The sequence below is a fragment of the Chiloscyllium punctatum genome, chromosome 7 (assembly GCF_047496795.1).
Source record: "Chiloscyllium punctatum isolate Juve2018m chromosome 7, sChiPun1.3, whole genome shotgun sequence".
Classification (NCBI taxonomy): Eukaryota; Metazoa; Chordata; class Chondrichthyes; order Orectolobiformes; family Hemiscylliidae; genus Chiloscyllium; species Chiloscyllium punctatum.
In genome coordinates, this window is record NC_092745.1 from 25,337,431 (window position 1) to 25,356,843 (window position 19,413).

Consider the following 19,413-nt stretch of genomic DNA (forward strand, 5'->3'; position numbering starts at 1 on the left):
GAGAGAGACACATACACACAACGCGAGGGAGTGACACACATGCAACCAGCGAGTGAGGGACACGCAGCGAAGGGGGACACACACAAACACATACTGTGAGTGTGTGACACACACACACAGACACACACAGCGAGCAAGGGACACACGCAGCAAGGGAGGGACTTGCTGAGACACGCACACGCAGAGCGAGGGAGGGACACGTGCGCACACAGCGAGGGAGGGACACGCGCACACACAGCGAGGGAGGGACACGCGCACACACAGCGAAGGAGGGACACGCGCACACACAGCGAAGGAGGGACACGCGCACACACAGCGAAGGAGGGACACGCGCACACACAGCGAAGGAGGGACACGCGCACACACACACACACAAAACGACGGAGGGACACGCGCGCGCGCACACACACACAACGAGGGAGGGACACGAACACACACGTACAGCAACAGGGACACACACACACAGAGCAAGGGGGGAAACTCACACACACACAAAGTGAAGGAGAGACACGCACACATACAAAAAGCGAGGGTGGGACCACACACACACACACACACACACACACACACACACACACACAGACACACACACAGCAACAGCGAGGGAGCAACATGTGCATGAGAAAGCACACAAACACAGACACACACAGCAAGAGAGGGACATGCACACACAGCGAGGGAGGGACACGCGCACACACACACTCACAGCGAGGGAGGAACACACAGACATTCGAGGGAGGGACACACACACACACACACACACACACACACACACACACACACTGCATGAGGGACACACACATCAAAAGCGATATGCACACATTGAGAGAGGGACACGCGCGCGCACACACATACACACACTCACACAGCAAGGGAGGGACACACAGACACATACTGAGTGAGAGATATGCATACACACACATTCAGAGCGAGGGGAGGACACCCTCACACACTGCAAGAGGGGCACACACACTCACAGCAAGAGCGACACACACATAGCGAGGGGACACACACACAGCGAGGGGACACACACACAAACACAAAGTGAGGGAGGGAGACACGCAGACATACGCACAAACACACACACACACACACACACACACACACACACACACACACACACACACACACACACACACACACACACAGTGAGGGAAGGGGACACACACACAAACACAGAACAATGGAGGGACACGTGCATACGTAGTGATTGTCTCCTCGGACGTGTAATCGTCCAGCTCTCACTCCACTCTGCTCTCTCACAGGGTCACCATCTCTGTGACTCCCAGGTACAACTAGGCCTCGATCCTCAGTACTGAATTATATTCTCCCAGGTGTGAGTCAGCCTCAAGCTCCTGCTCCAAGTTGCTCCCTCACACGGTCACTCCCTCTGTGACTCGGTGCTGATTTCAAGCCTCCTGCTCTGCTTTTTATCCAAATCCAAGTCCCAGTCGGCCTTGACCCTCGCTGCTGATTTATATTCTCCTGCTTTGTGCTGCACTCGCTCAGGTTCTCTCCCCATGTGACTCCCAGGTAATGGTAGGCCTCAAGCCTCAGCTGAGATTTATAACATCCCATTCCACACTGCTCTCTTACAGGATCGCCGTTGTGCCTGGAAGACAGTGGGAAAGAGGAGGATTAGACAGAGCAGAAAGTGTTACAGTGATTGAGGGAGCTGTAGGGGATGAAACAGGTTATCTGGGGAGCTAGGCTGACCTGCAGTAACTGAAGAACATTAATGGAAGATACAGCGAGAGTTGCAGACACTGAAGAAGGCAAAGGAAATAGAGAGATGGTGGCTTGTTCATGTCGGAGCTTTGTAGAGTCTAAAGGGCTTCAAAGTTTGTGAGAAGATTTGTAGCACGGGTGCTGGTTGTTGTGGTTCTGTTCACCGAGTTGGGAATTTGTGTTGCAGACGTTTCGTCCCCTGTCTAGGTGACATCCTCAGTGCTTGGGAGCCTCCTGTGAAGCGCATCTGTGATGTTTCCTCCAGCATTTATAGTGGTTTGTATCTACCGCTTCTGGTTGTCAGTTCCAGCTGTCCGCTGCAGTGGCCGGTATATTGGGTCCAGGTCAATGTGCTTATTGATTGAATCTGTGGATGAGTGCCATGCCTCGGGGAATTCCCTGGCTGTTCTCTGTTTGGCTTGTCCTATAATGGTAGTGTTGTCCCAGTCGAAATCATGTTGCTTGTCATCTGCGTGTGTGGCTACTAAGGATAGCTTGTCGTGTCGTTTCGTGGCTAGTTGGTGTTCATGGATGCGGATCGTTAGCTGTCTTCCTGTTTGTCCTATGTAGTGTTTTGTGCAGTCCTTGCATGGGATTTTATACACTACATTGGTTTTGTTCATGCTGGGTATCGGGTCCATCGTCCTGGTGAGTTGTTGTCTGAGAGTGGCTGTTGGTTTGTGTGCTGTTGTGAGTCCTAGTGGTCGCAGTAGTCTGGCTGTCCATTCCGAAATGTTCTTGATGTATGGTAGTATGGCTAGTCCTTGGGGTTGTGGCATGTCTTCATTCCGTTGTCTTTCCCTAAGGCATCTGTGGATGAAATTGTGTGGAGTTTGACCCCACCCCGCAGCTCACCAATAGGATAAACAACACACTGAGAAACCTACAAAAACAAAACGGACAGATAACCAGGTTTGACCAACAGAGAATGAAAACTGAAAGCAACAACACCCCCAGATTCTATGGACTACCTAAAAGTGCACAAACTAGACATCCCACTCAGACCCATAGTATCACTACCAGGGACACCATCACACAAACTGGCTAAAGAGCTACAGCAGAAACTGAAACACCTGATCAGCGGATCCAGACAATCTATACAATCGACACAGGAATTCTTGGACATCATCAGAAATATACACAGACAAGGAAGAAACGATGGTCTCATTCGATGTAACGGCACTGTTCAACTCTATCGACAAAACCCTAGCCAGAGGAACAATAGCCAACCTGCTGGACATACAGAACAGACAACAAAATGGGGAACCTATCAACAAAGACGGCATACTCAAACTACTGGACCTGTGCCTCACAACACACTTCACATTCAACAACCAAATATATGAACAAATCAATGGCACACCCATGGGCTCAACCATCTCTGGACTCATAGCAGAAGTGGTAATGCAAAGATTAGAACAAACAGTCTTACAGCAAATTCAACCCAAACTCTGGGTCAGATATGTGGATGACACCTTTGTAATCATTAAAAATACAGAAAGAGAGAACACACTGGATCATCAACGCCACACTCACAGGAATCCGATTCACTAGAGAGGAAGAAAAGGACAACCAACTCCCATTCCTAGACGTGACGGTACAGAGAACACCAAACGGAGAATTCACCACAAAGGAAAGCCACACACACACAGACCAAGTCCTGAACTACGAAAGCAACCACCCCAACACACACAAAAAAAGTTGCATCAAGACACTGTTCAAAAGGGCCACAACACACTGCAGTACACCAGAACTGCAAAAAGAGGAAGAAGAACACCTATACAATGTATTCGCCAAAAACGGATACCCCCGCAATTTCATTAGGGATTGTCTGTATGGATTTGCTCGACGACTATCCTCTGATATTGATGAGGGCAGTGCAGATGATGTGGTTTATATGGAGTTCATTAAGGTCTTTGACAAGGTCCCACACGGAAGGCTGGTCCAAAAGGGAAGATCCCATGGGATCCAAGGCAAGTTGGTAAATTGGCTCCACAATTGGTGGAGGGTTGTTTTTGTGATTGAAAGCCTTTGCCCACCGGGTGTCCCACAGGGATCTGTGCTGGAGCCATTGCTGTTCATTATGGACATTAATCACTCAGATGTGAAAGCAGAAGGTAACATTAATAGGTTTGCAGATAACATGAAAGGTGAGGGTGTTGTCCACAGTGAGGGGGATAGACTCAGGCTGCAGTCTGATATCGATCAGATGATAAACTGAGCAGAGTAATGGCAGATGGAGTTTACTTCTGATCACTGTGAGGTAATGCACTGTGGGAAGTCTAATAAATGAATGATATACATCATGAATGGTAGGTCCTCCTGGAGTACTGAGGAATACAGGGACCTTGGTGGGTAAGTCCCTGGATGTCTGAAGGTGTCAGCACAGGTAGACAGGGTGGGGAATACACCTGAACTGGGAGCAGGAGGGGGACCCACATCCTGGTGGGGAACGTTGCTGGAGCTGCTCGAGAGGATTTAAACTGGTCTGACATGGCTGTGTGACCCCAAAGGGTCGTAAGGCCAGAAAGAAAGTTGAAGCTGGTACAAATGTTCAAGAGAGGAATATAAGGAGACAAGGGAGGGCAAGGACATAGCAGACAATGAGGGAAAACTGGTGGATTAAACTGCAGTTATTTTAATGTAAAAGGCCAGACAGATAAGGCAGATGAACCCAGAGCATGGATGGGAACATGGGATTGGGATCCCATAGATATTACAGAAACACAGCTGAGGGAGCAACAGGAGCAGCAGCTCAATGTTCCAGGGGACAGATACTACAGGAAGGATAGAACAGGAGGCAAAACAGGAGGAGAGCTGGTGGGTTTGATTGGGGGAAACACCCCACCAGTACCTCGAGGGAGGATTCATGTAGGATCACCCAGTTAAACGATATTAGTGGAACTGAGAAATAAAAATTGGTCATTAGTTTTCTACGGTCAGACTACAGCGATAGGCAATGGGAGATGGAGGAGCAAATATGGCAGGAGATTTCAGATATCTCTTAGAATAATAGGGTTGTAATGATAGGGGATCTTAACCGTCCCAAACCTGGACTGGGATTGCTACTAAGTTAAGCATTTGCATGGAAGGAATTTGTTAAGTGTGTTCGGAAAACTCGCAGTCATTATGTAAGTGGCCCAACTGGAGAATGGGGCTAAACCTGACCTCCCCTTGGGAAACAAGGTAGGGAACGGGACTGAGGTGTTAGTTGGGGAGCACTTTGGAAAGTTGCCACAATTGTATTAGTTTGAAAATAGCGATGGAAAAGGACAGGCCTGGTCCACAAGTTAAAGTTATTCAGTGGAGCAAGATAGTATTAGACATGAATTCTTAAAGTAGATCTGGGGAGGCTATTTGCAGATAAAGGGAAGTCTGGCAAGTAGGAATATTTTAAAACCGAGATAAAAGGAGCGTTCAGCGCCAACGTGTTCCTGTTAGTGTGCAGCTCAATGCTGACTGAATTAGGAAACACTGGCTGAGTTTCGAGGCTGTGGTCAAGAAAAAAGGGGTCGCATGTCAGATATAACTGGCTGACTCAAGGGAATCCCTTCAGGAGCATCCGGGCTGTAGGAATACACTTAGGATGGAAATCAGGAATGTAAAAAGGGGACACGAGATAGCTTTGGCAGAGAAAGTTAAGGAGAATCCAAAGAGACTCTACAAGTGTATTAAGAGCAAAAGAAGAGCTCGGGACAAACCCGGTCTCCTTAATGATCAATGAAGGCAACGATGTGTGAAACTACAAGATCCAAAATAAATATTTCACTTTGGAACTTACTGTGGATAAAGACTGGGGCGCTCAGGGAACTAAACAGTGTTTGGCCTGACCACTATTGGAATACCGTGGTGTGCAATTCTGATCTCAATGCCATCGGAAGGATGTCGTGGAACATGAAAGGGTTCAGAAGAAATGAACAAGGATGCTGTCAGGGTTAGAGCTACAAGGAAAAGCCTGAATAAGCTGGGGCAGTTTTCATTTGAACATGGGAGGCTGAGGAGTTACCTGATAAAGGTGTTTAAAATCATGATGGTCATCGACAGGGTCAATAGACAAGGTCTTTTCCACAGGGCTGGGGGATTCCAAACCGACAGGGCATAGCTTTACAGTGCGAGGGAAACTTTTCAAAGGGACCTAAAGGACAACTGGTTCCGGCAGAGTCTATGGAATAAGAGGAAATAGTGGAGGGTGATAGAAATACATTTAAAAGGCATGTGGATGGGTGTATGAACAGGAAGGGAACATTCTGGCAAAAGTGACTAGACACGTCATGCAGGAGTTGTTCCAAAGTTGTTTCCGTGCTATACATCTCTGTGACTGAAGGTCTTGGAATGAGTCCACATTATCGAAGAGGAGATGCTGGAAGTTTTAAAACACAAAGGTGGATAAATCCCCAGGCCCTGATCAAATGTATCACAGGACATTGTGGGAAGCTGGTGAAGAAATTGTAGGGCCCCTAGCAGAGATATCTATACCATGTGTGATAGGCTGTTGGACTGGAAGGTGGCATTGTGGACAGTGAAGAAGGTTTTCTGAGATTACAAAGGGATCCTGATGAAATGTGTGAACGGCTGAAAAACTGGAGATGGAGTTCAATCTGAATAAATGTGAGGTAATGCATTTGGTGCAACAAACACGGGCAGGACTTATACAATTAATGATAAGACCTTCGGTAGTGTTGTAGAACAGAGGGACCCTGGGATTCAGAAACATAATTCTTTGAAGTTTGCAACATGGAGAGACAGGATAGTTTTTAAAAAAGGTGCTTGCCTCACTTGCTTTCATTGCTCAGTCCTTTGGATATAGGAGTTGGGAAGTCGCATTGAGATTATACAGGCCTTTGGTGAGGCCTCTTATGGAATACTGTGTCCAATTCTGGCCGCCCAGTTATAGGAAGGATATTACTAAGCTGGAAAGGGTTGGGAGGAGATTTACTGGGATGTGGCTGGGTACGAAAGGCTTCAGTATAAAGAAAGGTTGAATAGGTTGGTATTTTTTCATTGAAACCTGAATGTCGACAGATGACCTCATAGAAGTTTATAAAATCATGAGGGGGATAGATAGAGTGAATGGGAGTTGTGTTTTCCCGTGGACAGGGGAGTTTCAAGACTAGGAGCTACATTTTTAAGTGTAAGAGGAGAGACATTTAAAAAAAAGACATGAGGGGCACATTGTTACACAGAGGGTGGGTTGTGTGTGGAATGAACTTCCCAAGGAAGGGGTGAACTTGGGGGCAATTACAATGTTTAAAAGACATTTGGATTAGTACAGGAATAGGAAAGGTTTGAAGGGATATGATCCAGGAACAGGCAGGTGGGAGGAGATCAGTTTTAGAGTACGGTTAGCGTTAACCAAGCAGTGCGGTATGACTCTCTGATTATGATTATAATGATGTGTCATTAATTAAGAAAGGCTGCTAGAGGAAGCCAGGGAACTACAAACTGATGAGCCAGACATCAGGGTGGGTCAGTTATTGGAGGTCATTCTGAGAGGTAGGACTTACATGCATTTGGAAAGACAAGGACTGATTATGGCAGCCAGCACGGTTTTGTGCGTGGGAAAACATGTCTCACAAACTTCACTGGAGTTTGCTCAAGATGTGACCAAAAAGATGGATGAAGGCAGAGCAACAGACGCTGTTTCTGTCTTCAGCAAACCCTTGGTCAGGGTGTAGCATGATACATTGGTTAGTAAGGGTAGATCACAAAAGATCAGAGAGAGCTAGTCAACTGGATACAAAATGGGATGACAGTGGGAAACAGAGGGTGGTGGGAGAGGGTTGTTGTTCAGACTGGAGGCCTCTGACCAGCAGTGTGCTGTAAGGATTGGTGCTGGGACCACTGTTGTGCACCACTTACATAAACAATTTGAGTGAAAATTTAGGAGCCCCTGTTATTATGTTTATGGATACCAAGATTAGTGGAAGAGTGGGCAGGGAATATAGTTATTGAAGGGGATGTTAATCAACTGGGCCAGTGGGCCAAGGAATGAAAGATGGAGTTTAATTCAGGTGTTGAATTTAGTTCAGACAAACCAGGGAGGACTAATACAGTTAATGGTAGGGCTCTGGGCAGTGTTGTCAAACAGAGAGAGACCAAGGAGTGCAGTTACATTGTTCCTTGGAAGTGGCATTAGTGGTGGACAGGGTGGGGAAAGCAGCATTTGGGACACTTGCCATCAGTGGCCAGACCGTTGAGTACATAAGTTAGAGATATTTGTAACATTGTCGTCAATATTTCTCCTGGGCAGAAGAGGCCACGGGGTGACGTTATCAAGGTTTATGAAACCCTGTAGGGCCTAAGTAAGGTGAATAGCCAAGGGTAGGTGAGTCAAAAGCTAGAGGCATAAAAGTGAGGTGACAGAGCAAGGATTTAAAGAGGGAGCTGAGAGGCAACATTTTCCACAGAGGATGGTGCATGGATGGAATGGACTGCCAGAGGAAATGGTAAAAACAAGTACAATTACAACTTGGAAAAGACACTCGGACAGGTGCATGGAAAGGAGAAGGTTTGAAGGGATATGGGCCAAACACAGGCAAACGCGACTCATTCCATTTAGGAAACCTCGGCCGAAAAGTCATGCCGCACAGAAACAGACCCTATGTCTCCAGTTGTTGGAGGAGCAGCCTATCGAGACAAGACATATTGTAGAGACTGAAGCAAGTTACAGCGATACGGATGGTCGTCTGGACTGGAGGTTTCAAATGTGACGAATAATTGGTGAGAGGGGAGGGGATGACAGAGATAGGAACTGTTATGGGAGTTAGAATGATTGAAGACACTGGTCCACAAGATGAGCCATACAATGCTGGAGAGGGAATAGGGAACAGAAAGATCCCAGGCAGCATTACTACCCTCTCATTGCAGGCCTGCATTCCCCTCTGTTATCCTAGTGCTCACTAAGACAGCAAACACTTGGATTGAAAACTGGGAACTCCCGATGCTGTCTCAGTACAACAAAACTTAAAGTAGGGGTGGTAATTGACCCTGAGGTGTGTCTGTACTGTGCTGCCCCTCCAGCACTATGTCTATGTCATGTCCTGTTAGCTGATGTTTGGAGCCCTCTCATTGCTCTCTGCTCTGTGTACTATGAGTGATCTTACCTGGCGGCAGGATTTATTAAAGGCTCCCGACCTCCCTGACCTTTGTCTCTCTGGCTGACCAATCTTCCTCCCAACCAGCAGTTGGCAAGTCTATTGAGTCAGGAACTCCCTGAGTACCTGTAGAGGACACAGAAATAAGCAGAAATTAGACTGATGCTGTGAGGATTACAGATGTAGAATGGCGCTGAGCCCACAGAGATCTGGAAAATCCCAGTCTCCACCCCTGGCCTGTACTGCCTCATCTCTCTGTCGTGGAGAATTCTGTTGGCTCAGGATCTGGAGTAGCTGCAAGAGTGAGAGACGCTGACAGAGGGATCAATTAGACCCACACAGTGATGGATTCAACATGGAGAGATACTGAGTGATATCACCAGAGTTCAGGATCAAATAATTGTGCGGGAAGAAAGGGTTTTGATTCATGTTGCACTGGGATGCGCAACCTGTGAGCAGACAAAGTGATGGCCTAGTGGAATTATTGTGAGGCAATTTATCCAGAAACTCAGCAAGTGTTCTCTGGACACAGGTTCAAATCCCACCATTGCAAATGATTGAATGTGAATTAAATGCTTCAAAAACGATGTAATTAAAAACTTGTAAATGAGTATTAAACAATTGCTGATGTTAAGAAAAGTCCATCGGGTACATTCCTGTCTTTAGTGAAGTAATCTAAGATGGGACTGGGATATCACAGGTATTACAGAAACAACAGCTGAGGGAGGGACAGGACAGGCAGCTCAATGTTCCAGGGGACAGATGCTGCAGGAAGGACAGAAGGGGAGCTGAGAGAGGAGGAGAGCTGCTGGTTCTGATGGGGTGAAACATCCCAGCAGGACTGAGAGAGGATATTCCTGCAGGACCGCCCAGTGACGCTGTGTTCGTGGAATTAATCAATAACAATGGGGCTTCCCTTTCCTCTGATTGTTCTACAGACCCCGAGAGCCCCGCCCTCCTGCACCTTGACCTTCTCAAGATGGCGGCCCTCAAGCCCGCGCTCCCTCTTCCCTCAAACAAATGGCGGCCGTGACCCTGGATCGCTTCCCTGATCAGAGACCGCCACATCCTTACTCGGGCCTGGAGGGTCTTCTACGAGTTTCTTTTTAACCTTTATCCGGGACTTGTGAATTCTCTCCACTTTTCTCCCAGCGAGGCTCCCACACACCGACTCTGAGCGCCGCTTTCTGGAGCCGATCGCAGCCGCTGCCGGAGAAAGCAGCTCCATGTTTCTCTCTCTCTCTCTGTCCTGACCAATGTGACACTGCGCATGCTCTGAGGTCATCGGTGAGTTTGTAGAGAATATTCATATCTGCACAGGATCATGGGTGAAATATTAGTCATTAACAATTGCTTTGTCGAGTATAGTCATAGAGATTTCTAGCATGTGAACAGGTTGTTCGGTCCAACTCAACCATACCGGCTAGGTATGTAAATTAGCAATCGTTCTGAGAGTTTGAAAAGAAGTTTCTTATTCGAGTTATGCAAATCGATTGGAAATATGTACGTTATCAGATTTACATCTCAACTATTTCTTAAAATCTCACATTGATTTGTGAGAGAGGTTTAATACTCCACTGTGTGGTAGTAACGATCAATCCTGCAAAACAGTTTGTTTTCTGACCAATCCTGAAGCCTTCACTGCTGGAGAATGCTTCGGCCCCGCTCCTCACTCACTCTGGTTGGAGGATCGGCCGCTGCTCGGTCCTCCAGTTCCTCTCCTTCCTCCCAATTGCAGAGTTGATTCAGGCGTGACTCAGCAGGCTAAGGGACAAGGGAATTTAGAGTCGATGCCTTGTGATGTGGTGAAAATATCCCAAATCTTGGACCGAGAGGCTTGAGGTCAATTCATAGCTTGTGTGTAATAAAAACTTTGAACAGGTTCATTCGGAAAAATAAGGAAAGTCCGGAACAGAGTTTAAAAACATAGAAAATGAATGCAATGTGGTGGGGCTGTCAATGCCCAGAAGATTTTCACCTTTACCAAGTGTTTCAGGACCCCAGTGGGTCCTAGTACAGACTGTTGCACTCCTCGTGCACAGCCAGATACCACGGTTGTGGGGAAAAGTGTCGTGGTGGGAGATAGAGGTGCTTTCCTGGAACACGCTCGGTTTTGGAGGTGAAATAGGTGAGAAGGAGGAGGGATTTTTATGGAGGTACCAGTTCCCCTCCTGTCGCAGCATCTTATTATTGCTCTGGCTTTGCCTCGTACATGTTTGGTAGAGATCAGTGACGTTTTGTAAGCCCACAATACAACATTCATCACTGTTTAAGACTGTAGAAATCTCTTGTCGCACTTTTGTCATAGAACTTTTGTGGGCGGCACGGTGGCACAGTGGTTAGCACTGCTGCCTCACAGCGCCAGAGACCCGGGTTCAATTCTCCCCGTGTCTGCGTGGGTTTCCTCCGGGTGCTCCGGTTTCCTCCCACAGTCCAAATCTTGTGCAGGGCAGGTGAATTGGCCATGCTAAATTGTCCGTAGCGTTAGGTAAGGGGTAGATGTAGGGGTATGGGTGGGTTGCGCTTCGGCGAGGCGGTGTGGACTTGTTGGGCCGAAGGGCCTGTTTCCACACTGTAAGTAATCTAATCTAATCTAACAATACAGTGCAGAACAGGCCCTTCATGTTGCGCCGACCTGTGAACTATTCTCAGCTCATCACCCTACACTATCCCAAAATCACCCATGTGCTTATCTAAAGGATTGTTTAAACGTCTCTAATGTGGCTGAGTTAACAACATTAGCAGGTAGTCCATTCCACACCCTAACCACTCTGAGTGAAGAATCTGCCTCTGACATCTGTCTTAAATCCATCACACCTCAATTTGTAGTTATACCCCCTCGAACACGCTGATGTCATCATCCTAGGAAAAAGACTTTCACTGTCAAACCTATCTAATCCTCTGATCATCTTGTAAGTCTCTGTCAAATCCCCTCTTAGCCGCCTTCTTGCCAATGAGAACAGGTTCAAGTCTCTTAACCTTTCCTCAAAAGACCTTCCCTCCAGACCAGGCAACATCCTGGTAAATCTCTTCTGCACCTTTTCCAATGCTTCCACATCCTTCCCGAATTATGGGCACCAGAACGGCACACAATATTCCAAGTATAGTCGCACCAACATTTTGTATAGTTGCAGCATGAAATTGCAGATTCGGAACTCAATCCCTCAACGAATGAAACCTAATACACTGCATGCTGCCTTAACAGTAATATTCACCTGGGTGACAACTTTCAGGAACCTATGTACATGGACTCCAACATCCCTCTTCACACCCACACCACCAAGAATCTTTCCATTGGCCCAGTACTCTGCCATCCTGTTATTCTTCCGAAAGTACATCACCTCACATTTAGCTGCATTGAACTCCATTTGCCCCCCCTCAGCCCAATTCTGCAGTTTATCCAAGTCCGCCTGAGCACCTGTAAAATTCTTCCACACTGTCCACTACTCCACCGACTTTAGTGTCATCTGCAAATTTCCTGATCAATCCACCTATGCCTATGTCTAAGTAATTTATAAAAATGACAAACAGCAGTGGTCCCAAAACAGGTCCTTGTGGCACACCACTAGTAACCAGACTCCAGGTTGAATATTTTCCATCAACCACCATTCGCTATCTTCTTTCAGAAAGCCAGTTTCTAATCCAAACTGCTAAATCACCCTCAATTCCATGTCTCTGCATTTTCTCCATCAGCCTACCATGTGGAACCTTATGAAAGGCTTTATTGAAGTCCATATCTACCACGTCAACTGCCCTACCCTCATCTATATGCTTTGCTGCCTTCCAAAAAACTCAGGTTTGTGAGACATGTCCTGCCCTTGACGAAACCATGTTGACTATCTGAAGTCAAATTGGTGTTCGCTAAATGATTATAGAATGATTGGTACACTGGTCTATAATTACCTGGTTCATCTCCACTGCCCTTCTTGATCAAGGGCACAACATTTGCAATCCTCCAGTCCTCTGGTACCAAACCTGTAGACAATGATGACTCAAATATCAAAGCCAAAGGCTTTGCTATCTCCTCCCTAGCTTCCCAGAGAATCCTCGGATAAATCTCATCCAGCCCAGGGGACTTGTCTACTTTCACTCCTTCTGGAATTGATAACTCCTGTTCGTAACTAACCTCTATCCTTTCTAGTCTAATATCTCATACCACATTCTTCTCCTCTATAATATTCTCCTTTTCCTGAGTGAAAACCGATGAGAAATGTTCGTTTAGCACCTCTCCAATCTCCACAGGGTCCACATTCAACTTCCCACTTCTGACTTTGACTGGCTCTATTCCTACCCTATGCTTTTGTTCGTCACATACCTATAGAAAGCTTTAGGATTCTCCTTTATTCTATTCACTAAAGACTGCTTGTGTGCTCTCTTTGCTCTTCTTAACTCTCTCATTAAATCCTTTCTAGCTGATCTGTGACACTCCATCACCTCATCTGTACCATCTTGCCGCTTCAACACATAAGCCTCCTTCTTCTTCTTAACAGGAGATCCAATTTCTGTACTAAACCACGATTCCCTTACCTTATCACTTCTTCCTTCCTGCCTGACAGGAACATACCTGTCAAGGACACGCAATATCTGTTCCTTAAACCAGCTCCACATTTCAATAGTCTGCACCCCCTGCCTTTTGCTACCCCATTCTATGCATCCTAATTCTTGCTGAATCGCATTCTAATTGCCCCTCCCCCATCGATAACACTTGACCTGTGGCATGTACTTATCCCTTTCCATCGCTAAACTAAACATAACTGAATTATGATCACTCTCTCCAAAGTGCTCACCTACAACTAAATCAAACACTTACTCTGGTTCATTACCAAGCACCAGATCCAGTGTGGCCTCCCCTCTTGTCCGCCCTTTGACATACTGTGTCAGGAAACCCTCCTGTACACATTGGACAAAAACTGATCCATCCGACGTACGAGATTTATACAAGTTCTAGTCAATGTTGGGAAGTTAAAGTCCCCCACAATGACCACCCTGTTCCTTTCATTCCTACCCAGAATAATTTTGCTAATCCTCTCTTGCACCTCCCTGGAACTATGCGGAGGCCTTTTAAAAAAAACTCTAAGCAGTGTGACCTCTCCTCTACTGTTTCTAACCTCAGCCCACACTACCTCAGGAGATGAGTCCTCATCAAAATTTCTCTCAGCCACCGTTATACTCTCCTCGACTTACATGATATGCATGGACCCATTGCAGTGCTTCAAACTCCATGAGGCAGCCATACTCTCTATGACAGACAGACTCAGACTGGAACCTCCTCTGTCCTTAAGACCTTACACACTGCCTGCGCTGCTCCATTTTCCCTTTGCAACCCACCCCACCTGCATCACTCCACAATTGGAGCTATTAAGGGCAGAAGTCTGTGGAGTAGCCTCCCTAACCTTCTCTATCCTCCTTTTAAGATGTATTTTAAAATCATTCTATATATCAATGTTTTGATCATTCATGAAGCACCTTCGGAGATTTGCCATTGTGAAAGATCCCAGACAATGCAAGTAGTTGTTGTTATTGCTGTACATTAGGAGAAACAGGAATGATGCATTCAAAATTCTAAGAAGAAAGTCACTGACAGGTTAGTGTGCAGGCCACCAAATAATAACAACACATTGGGATGGGCAATAAACAAAGAAATAACTATTGCCTGTAAAAATGGCATGTCTATTACCATGGGTGATTTTAATCTACATGTGGATTGGTCAAACCAGCTCAGTCAGAGTAGCCTTGAATTTATTAAGTGTATCCATGATAGTTTTCTTGAACAGTATGACATGGAACTGACAAGGGAGCAATCTATCCAAGATCTGGTCCCTGTTCAATGAGACAGGAATAATTAATGACTTCAGGGTTTGGGATCCTCTTGGAAGAAGTGATCAATGTATGGTTGAATTTAGAATACATATAGAGAGTGTGAAAATAAAATCTAATATATAGGTCCTTTGCTTCAATACAGGGAATTACAATAGAATGAGCGAGAACCTGGATAAAGTAGACCGGAAACAAAGATTTTATGGGACAGTTGATGAGCAGTGGAAGATTTTCAAAGACACTTTACAAAGTGCTCAGCAAAGGTATATTCCAGTGAAAAGGATGGACTGTCAGAAGAGGCATATTCTGCGATGGATATCTAAGGAAAGCGATCAAATTGAAAGAGAAGGCATGCACAGTGGCCAAAAACAGCCTGAAATTAGAACTGGGAAAACTTTAAAGGTCAACAGAAAGCCACAGAAGAGCTATAAAGAAAAGTAAGATAGAACATGAGAAAAATAAATGAGCACAGAGTATAAAGACAGATAGCAAAATTTTATATTGTTCAAGAAAAGAGTGGCGAAAGTAAGTGTTGGTCCTTTGGAAAATGAGAAGGAGCATTAAGTTATGAGATATCACCGTGGAGAATACTAATATCTTGCCAATAGTTAGCAAAGAGACAAAGGTAGATGAGGATTTGGAAACTATCATTATTACGGAACAGCGAGTGTTGGACTGTTGGAGGTAATTAATCTAATGACAGAAAAGTCTTCTGACCCTGATGGAATGCATCCCAGGGTACGAAAAGAGATGCCAGGCGAAATAGCAAATGCACTGGCAGTAATTTTCCAAAATTTACTGGACACTGTGGCAGTCCCAGCATATTGTAAAGCAGCAAAAGTGACGCCACTGTTTTAAAAAGGAGGTGGAAAAATGATGGGGAATTACAAAACAGTTACCTTATTCTCTGTAGTGGGAAAGATGCTTGGGTCTATTATCAAGGAAGAAATAGTAGGGAATCTTGATAGAAATTGTCCCATTGGGCAGACACAGCATGGGTTCATGAAGGATTTTGAGTGCGAGCAGCGGCTGAGTAAAAACGAACCCGGAAGACGACAGCTAAGGTAAGACAGTTTGTTTTAAAATTACTTACCTGTAGCGGGCAGCAGTGTTTTTTTTCTCTCTCTTCTCAGAATAGCGGGAGCAGCAGGGGAAGTGCCGTCTACCAGAGGGGCAGCCGGGAAGGAAAGCAGTGAGTATATAAATCAGGAAGGCGGCTAACCCCGAGATTCTACACTGGGTTTTTTTTAAAGGTACGCATTTCCTATTTCTTTACCAGTGACTGGTTAAACATTTACTTTGTTTTAGGTATCAGAAAGTATTCTAACTCAAACTTGTACAAAGTAACTAAGTAATTAATTAACTAAGCAGAGATGGCTGGGCAGGTGATGTGCTGTAGCTGTATGATGTGGGAGCTGGCTGATCCCATTGTGAATGGCAGTGACCACATCTGCAGCAAGTGTTGGTTGCTGGACGAACTCCGGATCAGAGTTGATGATCTGGAATCTGAGCTTCAAACACTGCGGCACATCCGGGAGGGAGAGAGTTACCTGGACGCTTTGTTTCAGGAGGCAGTCACACCTGGGAGATTAAGTAATTCACATTCAGCTAGTGATCAGGCTCATCAGAGTGTGACTGTAAGTGAGGCAGGTAGGGGGAACCTGAGTTCAGGAGTGGAGGAGCCTCAGCCCTTGACCTTGGCCAACAGGTATGAGATTCTTGCTCCCTGTTCAGATGAGGAAAAGGGCTCTGGACAGGATGAGCCAACTGACCAAGGCACCATGGTGCAGAAGGCCATTCAAGAGGGGGGAGTTAATAGACAAGTAGTGGTTATAGGGGATTCTATAATTAGGGGGCAGATAGTATCCTTTGCAAGCCGGATCGGGAGTCTCGCATGGTGTGTTGCTTGCCCGGTGCCAGGGTGCGGGACATCTCTGACCGGCTTGAAAGGATATTGGAGCGGGAGGGGGAGGATCCAGTTGTTGTGGTCCACGTTGGTGCTAAAAGCATAGGCAAGACTCGAGTGGAGGATCTGTTTGGGGATTACAAAGCACGAGGCAGGAAATTGAAGCACAGGTTCTCAAGGGCCATAATCTATAAGACCATAAGACCATAAGACATAGGAGTGGAAGTAAGGCCATTCGGCCCATCGAGTCCACTCCGCCATTCAATCATGGCTGATGCGCATTTCAGCTCCACTTGCCAGCGTTCTCCCCGTAGCCCTTAATTCCTCTAGACAACAAGAACCTATCAATCTCGGCCTTGAAGACATTTAGCGTCCCGGCTTCCACTGCACTCCGTGGCAATGAATTCCACAGGCCCACCACTCTCTGGCTGAAGAAATGTCTCCGCATTTCCGTTCTGAAATGACCCCCTCTAATTCTAAGGCTGTGTCCACGGGTCCTAGTCTCCTCGCCTAACAGAAACAATTTTCTAGCATCCACCTTTTCAAAGCCATGTATTATTTTGTACGTCTCTATTAGATCTCCCCTTAATCTTCTAAACTCCAACGAATACAACCCCAGTATCCTCAGCCGTTCCTCATATGCTAGACCTGTCATTCCAGGGATCATCCGTGTGAATCTCCGCTGGACACGTTCCAGTGCCAGTATGTCCTTCCTGAGGTGTGGGGACCAAAACTGGACACAGTACTCCAAATGGGGCCTAACCAGAGCTTTATAAAGTCTTAGTAGTACATCTCTGCTTTTATATTCCAACCCTCTTGAGATAAGAGACAACATTGCATTCGCTTTCTTAATCACAGACTCAACCTGCATGTTTACCTTTAGAGAATCCTCGACTAGCACTCCCAGATCCCTTTGTGCTTTGGCTTTATTAAGTTTCTCACCATTTAGAAAGTAGTCCATTCCTATATTCTTTTTGCCAAAGTGCAAGACCTCGCACTTGCTCACGTTAAATTCCATCAGCCATTTCCTGGACCACTCTCCCAACCTGTCTAGATCCTTCTGTAGCCTCCCCACTTCCTCAGTACTACCTGCCTGTCTACCTAACTTTGTATCATCGGCAAACTTCGCTAGAATGCCCCCGGTTCCCTCATCCAAATCATTAATATATAATGCGAACAGCTGTGGCCCCAGCACCGAACCCTGCGGGACACCGCTCGTCACCGGCTGCCATTCTGAAAAAGAACCTTTTATCCCAACTCTCTGCCGTCTGTTAGATAGCCAATCCTCAATCCATCCCAGCAGCTCACCTCGAACACCATGGGCCCTCACCTTGCTCAGCAGTCTCCCGTGTGGCACCTTATCAAAGGCCTTTTGAAAGTCCAGATAGACCACATCCACTGGGTTCCCCTGGTCTAACCTACTTGTTACCTCTTCAAAAAATTCCAACAGGTTTGTCAGGCATGACCTCCCTTTACTAAATCCATGTTGACTTGTTCTAATCAGACTCTGCTCTTCCAAGAATTTAGAAACCTCATCCTTAATGATGGATTCTAGAATTTTACCAACAACCGAGGTTAAGCTGATTGGCCTATAATTTTCCATCTTTTGCCTTGATCCTTTCTTGAACAAGGGGGTTACTACAGCCATCTTCCAATCGTCCGGGACCTTTCCTGACTCCAGTGACTCTTGAAAGATCTCAACCAATGCCTCTGCTATTTCCTCAGCAACCTCTCTCAGAACTCTAGGGTGTATCCCATCGGGGCCAGGAGATTTATCAATTTTAAGACTTTTTAACTTTTCGAGCACTATCTCTTTCGTAATGGCAACCATACTCAACTCAGCCCGGTGACACCCTTTAATTTTTGGGATATTACTCCTGTCTTCCACTGTGAAAACTGACGCAAAGTACTTGTTAAGTTCTCCTGCTATTTCCTTATCTCCCATCACTAGGCTCCCTGCATCAGTTTGAAGTGGCCCAATGTCTACTTTTGCCTGTCGTTTGTTTCTTATGTACTGAAAGAAACTTTTACTATTATTTCTAATATTACTGGCTAGCCTACCTTCATATTTGATCCTCTCATTTCTTATTACACTCTTTGTTATCCTCTGTTTGCTTTTGTATCCTTCCCAATCTTCTGATTTCCCACTGTTCTTAGCCACTTTATAGGATCTCTCTTTTTCTTTAATACATTTCCTGACTTCCTTTGTCAGCCAAGGTTGTCTAATCCCTCCCCGGTTAATCTTTCTTTTCTTGGGAATGAACCTCTGTACAGTGTCCTCAATTATACCTACAAACTCCTGCCATTTTTGCTCTAGTGTCTTCCCGGTTAGCCTCTGCTTCCAGTCTATTTTAGTCAGTTCCTCTCTCATGCCCTCATAATTACCTTTATTCAACTGTAACACCATTACATCAGATTTCGCCTTCTCCCTTTCAAACTCCAGACTGAACTCTACCATATTATGGTCGCTACTTCCTAAGGGTTCCCTTACTTTAAGATCTTTTATAGAGTCTGGTTCATTGCAAAGCACTAGGTCCAGAATAGCCTGCTCTCTTGTGGGCTCCATGACTAGCTGTTCCAAAAAGCCATCCTGTAAGCATTCCATGAATTCCCTTTCTTTAGATCCACTAGCAACATTATTTACCCAGTCCACCTGCATATTGAAGTCACCCATGATCAATGTAACCTTGCCTTTCTGACATGCCTTCTCTATTTCCCGGTACATGTTGCGTCCCTGGTCCTGACCACTGTTAGGAGGTCAGTACACAACTCCAATTATGGTTTTTTTGCCTTTGTGGTTCCTCAATTCCACCCACACAGACTCCACATCATCCGACGCTATGTCATTCAATACCATAGATTTAATTT

General features: G+C 45.9%; 1 long non-coding RNA gene across 1 annotated transcript; it reads right to left on the reverse strand.

Moving 5' to 3' along the window:
- Positions 1 to 2,500: 2,500 nt before the first annotated feature.
- LOC140479421 (uncharacterized) lies at positions 2,501 to 10,025 on the reverse strand. Its single transcript, XR_011961028.1, has 3 exons — positions 9,897 to 10,025; positions 8,832 to 8,948; positions 2,501 to 2,611 (listed from the first exon to the last, which is right to left on the reverse strand). It is a non-coding gene; the product is annotated as an uncharacterized lncRNA (long non-coding RNA).
- Between the last annotated feature and the right edge of the window lie 9,388 nt (positions 10,026 to 19,413).